Genomic DNA, 9,204 nt, shown 5'->3' with positions numbered 1-9,204 from the left:
AGGACCTTGTTTCAGTCATGAAACTTTGAGTGGTTTTGATTAGATCAGAGACCATAGTTGCTAAGTCAGAGGGGTTCTGCTTAGAAGATGATGGAAAAGGCTTGCCATTGCTAAACCTGTTTCTTCCACCATTATTGTTATTGAAACCTTGTTGAGGTCTTTCTTGATTCTTCCATGAGAAATTTGGGTGATTTCTCCATGAAGAATTATAGGTGTTTCCATAGGGTTCTCCTAGGTAATTCACCTCTTCCATTGAAGGGTTCTCAGGATCATAGGCTTCTTCTTCAGATGAAGCATCCTTAGTACTGTTTGGTGCATTTTGCATTCCAGACAGACTTTGAGAAATCAAATTGACTTGTTGAGTCAATATCTTGTTCTGAGCCAATATGGCATTCAGAGCATCAATCTCAAGAACTCCTTTCTTCTGATTAGTCCCATTGTTCACAGGATTCCTTTCAGAAGTGTACATGAATTGGTTATTTGCAACCATTTCAATCAGCTCTTGAGCTTCTATAGGCGTCTTCTTCAAATGAAGAGATCCTCCAGCAGAGCTATCCAAAGACATCTTGGATTGTTTAGAGAGACCATCATAGAAAATACCTATGATGCTCCATTCAGAAAGCATGTCAGAAGGACATTTTCTGATCAATTGTTTGTATCTTTCCCAAGCTTCATAGAGGGATTCTCCATCCTTCTGTCTGAAGGTTTGGACTTCCACTCTAAGCTTACTCAATTTTTGAGGTGGAAAGAACTTTGCCAAGAAGGCATTGACTAGCTTTTCCCATGAGTCCAGGCTTTCTTTAGGTTGTGAGTCCAACCATGTCCTAGCTCTGTCTCTTACAGCAAAAGGGAATAGTATAAGTCTGTAGACCTCAGGGTCTACCCCATTAGTCTTGACAGTGTCACAGATTTGCAAGAATTAAGCTAAAAACTGATGAGGATCTTCCAATGGAAGTCCATGAAACTTGCAATTCTGTTGCATTAGAGAAACTAATTGAGGCTTAAGCTCAAAGTTGTTTGCTCCAATGGCAGGGATAGAGATGCTTCTCCCATAGAAGTCGGGAGTAGGTGCAGTGAAGTCACCCAGCACCTTCCTTGCATTGTTTGCATTGTTGTTGTTTTCGGCTGCCATGTCTTCTTCTTCTTTGAAGATTTCTGTTAGGTCCTCTGTAGAGAGTTGTGCCTTAGCTTCTCTTAGCTTTCGCTTCAAGGTCCTTTCAGGTTCAGGGTCAGCTTCAACAAGAATGCCTTTGTCTCTGCTCCTGCTCATATGAAAGAGAAGAGAACAAGAAAATGTAGAATCCTCTATGTCACTGTATAGAGATTCCTTAAGGTGTCAGAAGAACAGAAAAATAGAAGAAAGAGGTAGAAGAATTCGAACTAAATCAGAGAGAGTTCGAATTGTGCATAGAGAAGGAGTGGTACTCGATAAATAAAAGGATGTGGGAAGAGGGGAAGAGAATTTTCGAAAATTAATTAAAAAGTTTTTAAAATCATTTTGAAAAATTGATTGATAATTTTCGAAAACTCAAAGTGGAAAAGGAATCAAGTGATTTTTGAAAAAGATTTTGAAATTAGAAGTCAAAAAGATTTGATTGAAAACTATTTTGAAAAAGATGAGGTTAAGAAGATATGATTGGTTTAAAAAAATGTGATTGAGAAGATATGATTTGAAAACAATTTTTTAAAAAAGATTTGATTTTAAAAATTAATGACTTGCCTAACAAGAAAAGATATGATTCAAACATTAAACCTTTCTCAACAGAAAAGGCAACATACTTGAAATGTTGAATCAAATCATTATTTGATAGCAAGTATCTTTGAAAAAGGAAAGAAATTGATTTTGAAAACATTTGATTGAAAAGATATGATTTGAAAAAGATTTGATTTTGAAAAACTTTGAAAACTTGAAAAAAATTGATTTGAAAACAAAATCCTTCCCCTTGTGCCATCCTGGCGTTAAACGCCCAGAATGGTGCACATTCTGGCGTTTAACGCCCAAAACTATACCCTTTTGGGCGTTAAACGCCCAACCAGGTACCCTGGCTGGCGTTTAAACGCCAGTCTGTCCTTCTTCACTGGGCGTTTTGAACGCCCAGCTTTTTCTGTGCAATTCCTCTGCTGTATGTTCTGAATCTTCAATTCTCTGTATTATTGACTTGAGAAGACGCAAATTAAAAATATTTTTGGATTTTTAATAATCAAAATGCAACTAAAATCAAATAACAATGCATGCAAGACACCAAACTTAGCAGTTTGTATACTACTGACACTGACAAAATGAGAATGCATATGGAGAACAACAAAACACTCAAGTCAAGAGAATTCAAAGATCAGAGTAAGAAATAATCAAGAATTACTTGAAGATCCTTAAGACACATGAATGAATGCATGCAATTGACACTAAGCTTAAAATGAGACACTAGACTCAAACAAGAAATTTTTGGATTTTATGATTTTGTAAATTTTTTTTTTCGAAAATTATATGGAAGAGAAAATAAAGGTATCAAAATTCTTAATGAGAATTCCAGGAATCATGCAATGTTAGTCTAAAGCTTCAGTCTAAAGGAATTAGACATGGCTAGCCAAGCTTCAGCAGGACATTGCATTCAAGAGCTAAATTGATGAAGATCAATCAGCTTTGGTGATGATAAGAACATCACCTTGAAACACTAGAATTCATTCTTAAGAACTCTGAAGAAAAATACCTAATCTAAGCAACAAGATGAACCGTCAGTTGTCCATACACAAAACAATCCCCGGCAACGGCGCCAAAAACTTGGTGCGCGAAATTGTGATCACTACACAACTTTGCACAACTAACCAGCAAGTGCACTGGGTCATCCAAGTAATACCTTACGTGAGTAAGGGTCGATCCCACGGAGATTGTTGGTATGAAGCAAGCTATGGTCACCTTGTAAATCTTAGTCAGGCAGACTCAAATGGGTATAGTGATATACGAATAAAGCATAAAGATAAAGATAGAGGTACTTATGTAATTCATTGGTAGGAACTTCAGATAAGCGTATGAAGATGCCTTCCCTTCCGTCTCTGCTTTCCTACTGTCTTCATCCAATCCTTCTTACTCCTTTCCATGGCAAGCTTATGTAGGGTTTCACCGTTGTCAGTGGCTACCTCCCATCCTCTCAGTGAAAATGTTCATATGCTCTGTCACAGCATATGGCTAATCAGCTGTCGGTTCTCGGTCAGGCCGGAATAGAATCCAGTGATTCTTTTGCGTCTGTCACTAACGCCCCGCCTGCTAGGAGTTTGAAGCACGTCACAGTCATTCAATCATTGAATCCTACTCAGAATACCACAGACAAGGTTAGACCTTCCGGATTCTCTTGAATGCCGCCATCAGTTCTCGCCTATACCACGAAGACTCTGATCTCACGGAATGGCTGGCTCGTTTGTCAGGCGAGCACTCGGTTGTCAGGCGATCAACCATGCATCGTGTATCAGGAATCCAAGAGATATTCACTAGAGCCTTGATTGCTTGTAGAACATAAGTGGTTGTCAGTCACTTTGTTCATAAGTGAGAATGATGATGAGTGTCACGGATCATCACATTCATCAAGTTGAAGAACAAGTGATATCTTGGACAAAGAACAAGCGGAATTGAATAGAAGAACAATAGTAATTGCATTAATACTCGAGGTACAGCAGAGCTCCACACCTTAATCTATGGTGTGTAGAAACTACACCGTTGAAAATACATAAGAACAAGGTCTAGGCATGGCCGAATGGCCAGCCTCCCAAAGTGAGTTCAATCATAAAAACATGATCAAAAGCTCTCCAATACAATAGCAAAAGGTCCTATTTATAGAAAACTAGTAGCCTAAGGTTTACAGAGATGAGTAAATGACATAAAATCCACTTCCGGGCCCACTTGGTGTGTGTTTGGGCTGAGCAATGAAGCTTTTCGTGTAGAGACTCTTCTTGGAGTTAAACGCCAGCTTTTATGCCAGTTTGGGCGTTTAACTCCCATTTAGGTGCCAGTTCCGGCGTTTAACGCTGGAATTTCTGAGGGTGACTTTGAACGCCGGTTTGGGCCATCAAATCTTGGGCAAAGTATGGACTATCATATATTGCTGGAAAGCCCAGGATGTCTACTTTCCAACGCCATTGAGAGCGCGCCAATTGGGCTTCTGTAGCTCCAGAAAATCCACTTCGAGTGCAGGAAGGTCAGAATCCAACAGCATCTGCAGTCCTTTTCAGTCTCTGGATCAGATTTTTGCTCAGGTCCCTCAATTTCAGCCAGAAAATACCTGAAATCACAGAAAAACACACAAACTCATAGTAAAGTCCAGAAAAGTGAATTTTAACTAAAAACTAATAAAAATATACTAAGAACTCAACTAAAACTACTAAAAACATACTAAAAACAGTGCCAAAAAGGGTACAAATTATCCGCTCATCAACCATCAAAGCAATGCACCAAGGTGGGTTACGACTTGCATCTGAAAAACAACAACAGAATATGGTATGAGAACCGGAGGTTCTCAGTATGGTAACAGTGCCTAGTGATGTAAGATATAAGACCCTGGGACGCTAGAGGCAATCTTAGAACTTCATATCCATCACAAGATTCATCTTAAAGCATAACTAAAACATTAAATCATAACTTAAAACCTTAACATAATAAAAGGGACAGTCTATCTTAGGGAATTTTCTAATCTAACAGCTCTCCGCTAACCCACAGCCTTCACCAACCTACCCTCCATGTGATCCCATCGCTACCGCCTTCTGAACCTCCTCAATCCCAGTAGAAAACACAGATAATATCAATACAAGTAAAACATAAGTATAGGCATATATGACAAGTAATTAAAGTAGGCAATTAGACATGTTATACAATTAGGCAAGCAATTACAAGTCGGCAAAGCAAACAAATAGATAGAAGATGCACATGATGAATGCCTGTCCTATTGGCTGTGATATCACATTGTCGGTTCAACTGCCAACCCGACACATCTCCATGGAGATGTCGCCCTTCGGAATCATAATGGGAACCCCCCGAGATATGGTGCTCGGCACACCGTCCAGGATTTTGTGCCTGCACACTCTAGTGATCCGAAGGGATGCGAGCGGGATACTATTGCCACGGACCTCACATCTCAATGGAAGCGAGACGAACCACCGCCCTCACATCGCCGCCGCTACCTTGACAGGCGGGATCCAACCACCGTCCCTGCCAGGCGCATAGCGTCTCAACAATCTCAATTTAAAAATGTTATATCAGTGGTTTTTTCAAAAATTCATTATTTCATCATTGCCACTCCAAGTCCTCGACTCATCTCAAACACTGTCAATTCATAATTTCCATTCCGAACTCATTAATTCATCAATTTCTCAATCCATTGTCAGTATTCACCAATTCACTACTCTTCCTTCTCTCTCAACCAAACCCATCCTCAATACACCAGAAACCTAAGCCTCCGTTCTCTAACTTTTCAAGGTAATATCAAATTAAATCTCTTTGGACCTTTTCTATGTTTGATACCCGAAAATAAGCCAAAGAGTCTTAAATAGGTGTCATAGAAGTTTACAAGCTTGTTGGGAAGGTGAAACAGTTAAAAACAATATTTTAGTTGAAAAACAGGGCATGTGCGTACGCACAGGAGTGTGTGTGCACACGCCCAGGAGGATTTTCAAGATGTGTGCATATGCATAGGGGTGTGCGTACGCACAAGTGTAAAATTTTCCAATTCTGTTCGCTCGCACAAGGCGTGCGAACGCCCTCAACAGAATGCACCTTCCAACGTGTGCGTGCGCACACAGAGCGTGCTAGCGCTCCCATCAGTAGCCATGTCCCCATGTGTGCGTACGCACAAGGCTGTGCGTGCGCACAGGTTCAAAAATCCACAGGGTGTGCGTGCACACAAGGCTGTGCGTGCGCACACAAACCAGAAATCACAAATTCTGCAGCATTGACAGAATTCAGATTTTGACACCAAACTTTGAATGATCATAACTTCCTCTATAAAAATTCATTTCCTACAAACTTTATATCCATTTAAAGATTGTTCAATGTACTTTAACTTAAAACAAAGTTCAACAAATTTTAAAAACAAAGGCTCAAGTTATGATTCGTCAAAGTTCACAAAAAATTTATTTTTACCAAAATTTCACAAAGTTCTCAATTTTCCATTTTCACTACCAAAACCAAACCAAAACCACATTAACTCCATCCCACATCATGTTTTACCATTTATGCCACAATCCACTACTTATATCATCAAATTCTCAAACCCAGTTAGTTATCCATGATTTCACACTAAAACCCATTCTCATCCAACAAACTTAACAATAATCATTTTACCACTTTCAATCATCAACATTAACCTCATTCATTCTCAATATTAATAATCAACATTGTTTAACAACATCAACAATATTTCTCATCTAAATTCATCACACATCATACATCAACAACATTATTCAACAATATCAACAACATCAATTCCTTATACATCATCAACCAACCAAAATCAACAACCATATCAATCCAAACCTATCCTATAGGTCACTAGCCTAAGTGTCCAGAAATATTATATATTACATAGAGAAAACCGAAACCATACATTGATCGATTCCCAATATACACTAAATCACGAAGTTGACCTCAACCGAGCTTCCACAAGTTCTCAAACTCAATCAAGCCATCAATTCAACTCCAAGCTCTAAGTAATTGCCAATAATCACAACTTCAAACTATATATACACATAATTTCATAACCAATCAACCTAGGGTTCAACTTAATCACAATTTCACAAGGGTTCAAGACACTCTTACCTTACCCAACAGTTTTGGAAGCCAAACCTAATAGTAATCAAGTACTAGAGTGTACCTAAACACTCATGATCACAAAATTTCACTCAATGCAAAACCCTAAAAATTTGAAATTTTGTAAGGAAGAATTGAGAGGGATTTCATGATTTTCTTACCAGTTTCTTGGGTGAGTTTTGTAGAGCTCTCCACTGTGATCGCGTGGTCGCAAACAGTGCGGCGATCGGAGCTCCGTAGCTCAAGTTATGAGCTTGGGAAGATGATGATGAATAGAGCTTTTTCTCCCTTCTCCCTCTTTTCTTTCAGCTGGTGTGTGTTGTGTTTGAGTGTGTTAAGTGCTGATGCGTTCATTAATGGAGGATTTTATATGTTGGGCTTGGGCCTAACTTGGGCCCGGTCCAACCCATTAACATTTTTAGCCCATTTGGCCTAACTTTGGGCCAAATCTCTAAAATTAATGCCCGGTTTTTAATTTCTAATATTTTCTTGAGGTTTTCTACTGTTTCTAATTATGCTCGCATAGTATTGGACAGACTTGAACTGGTTTGACCGGTTCAGCTGCCAATTCACAGTTTTACTCGGTTTTTTGCAGTTTTACTAAGTCCAAAAATCATATTTATATTTTATAATTCTCATTCTAAATTTTTGAAACCTAATTTTTGCAATTCAATTATTTAATTAGACAGTTAATTAGTCTCGGTTCTTACACATGTGAGTAGTTTTATAGGCCAGCAACTTACCTCTTAGCTCATCATAGGTGATTTTTATCAAATCATTTTTTCAAAGATGGTTGTGCTTTTTTACTTCCCACTTCTTAGTAAGAATCCTTAAGATCTTCCTTACCAAGGTTTCTTCAAAATAGCTCTTCCCTGTGGCATCCAAATTGTTGATGATTATTGAGAACCTTTCGAACATTTGATCAATGCTCTCCTCCTCCTTCATATTGAACATTTCATACTCCTTCATCAGCATGTCAATTATGGTTTTCCTCACTTGTTTAGTGCCTTCATGGGTGAGTCTGAGCTTGTCCCAGATTTCTTTAGCCGTCTTGCATCTTGACACTTTTTTGTATTCTTTAAAATTGATTGCACAGTACATTAGGTTGATTGCCTTTTCATTGAGTTCAACCTTCTTCTTTTCTTATCCTGTCCACTCATTGTCTTCTTTTGCCACAACTTCTCCATCAGCATTTTACTTTTTTGGAATGTCTGGTCCGTTGAGAATAATCTTCCAAATGTTGTAGTCGATTGACTGCACAAAAATTCTCATTCTCTCTTTCCAGTAAGAGTAGTTGCTGCCATTAAAGTAAGGAGGTCTATTATTTGACTGTCCTTCAATGAGAGTGTACTCTATGATGTTGGGACCCATATTGTTGGCCATGGATCTTTGCTCCAAGTTGTGAACCTTGACTCCTTGAGACCTTGCTCCTAAAAACAATTGATGGAACTGATTGAACTTGAGAAGGGGGATTGAATCAAGTTGGCTCAAAAATGAACGTTTCAAGCTCTGTTTTTGCGAAAGCTAATTTTGTAGGAGACTTTTTGTTTTGTCTCATACTCAGAAAAGAAACAGAGAAGGAAAGAAGAGAAAGAGGCTAGCATGTATCCTGATTTGGATTTTAAGTGCCATGAATCTTACGTCTAGTCTCCATCACAACCATGGTGAAATTTTCACTATAATCAACTGATTACAATCACCAATACTAATGAATTACAACCTAATTCATCTAGTATCTTCCACTAAGCTTTCTACCCCAAAGCCTAGCAACACAAGTGTTGTCCCAACTTCGAAGGGGAACCTAGCCAGATTCAGAAATACCAAGTGCTATCCCAACTTGGCAAGGGAAACTAAACCTTAGTTCAACAAAACCATATTACACAGAAATATTTCTTTGGCTTTTTCATGCCTCTCTCTTGCCTCTTCTCTCATGAATTTTTCAACTCACATTCATAAGCCTTTTTCTCAAATACAGAAAGATGACATTAGATAGTCATAGCAAAAAAAAAATCTGAAATAAAGCACAAATTGAAGGAAAATGATTTCAGCTCAAGTGTTTTGAGATGATGCTCTTGTATCACTCTATTTTCCTTGATTTCAAATATTGAAGTGAGGCCTCCTTTATAGAATCAGCTTGCTTTTTCAATTTATTCTTCCTTTCCTCTTCTGATTTCTCGTACTATCAATCTGTTGGAGCTGTCTCCTATGGCATGCAGTCCTTTTTCTATCTTGCTCCACTAACGCTGCTTGTTGGAGGGTCTAATCCACCAACCTCTATTGACGTTAGAGTTGCTGTCTTCCTTGGCATGTAAAGCACTTCTATCTTTTAGCCATTTCAACTGCTGTCCATAGCTCTGTGTTTTTGTTTTGCTCTTCCAAATTTACTTGTGATCTTCTGCATTTTGATTTGGTTA

At 38.5% G+C, this 9,204-nt stretch overlaps 1 non-coding gene across 1 annotated transcript; it reads left to right on the top strand.

Annotated features, from left to right (window-relative positions):
- Positions 1-619: 619 nt before the first annotated feature.
- LOC130978722 (small nucleolar RNA R71) lies at positions 620-727 on the top strand. Its single transcript, XR_009086340.1, has one exon. It is a non-coding gene; the product is annotated as a small nucleolar RNA R71 (small nucleolar RNA).
- The last annotated feature ends 8,477 nt before the right edge of the window (positions 728-9,204 follow it).

Source organism: Arachis stenosperma, chromosome 4, assembly GCF_014773155.1.
Source record: "Arachis stenosperma cultivar V10309 chromosome 4, arast.V10309.gnm1.PFL2, whole genome shotgun sequence".
Taxonomy (NCBI): Eukaryota; Viridiplantae; Streptophyta; class Magnoliopsida; order Fabales; family Fabaceae; genus Arachis; species Arachis stenosperma.
The sequence above is the reverse complement of the archived record's forward strand: the minus strand, read 5'-3'. Positions and strand labels throughout refer to the sequence as shown.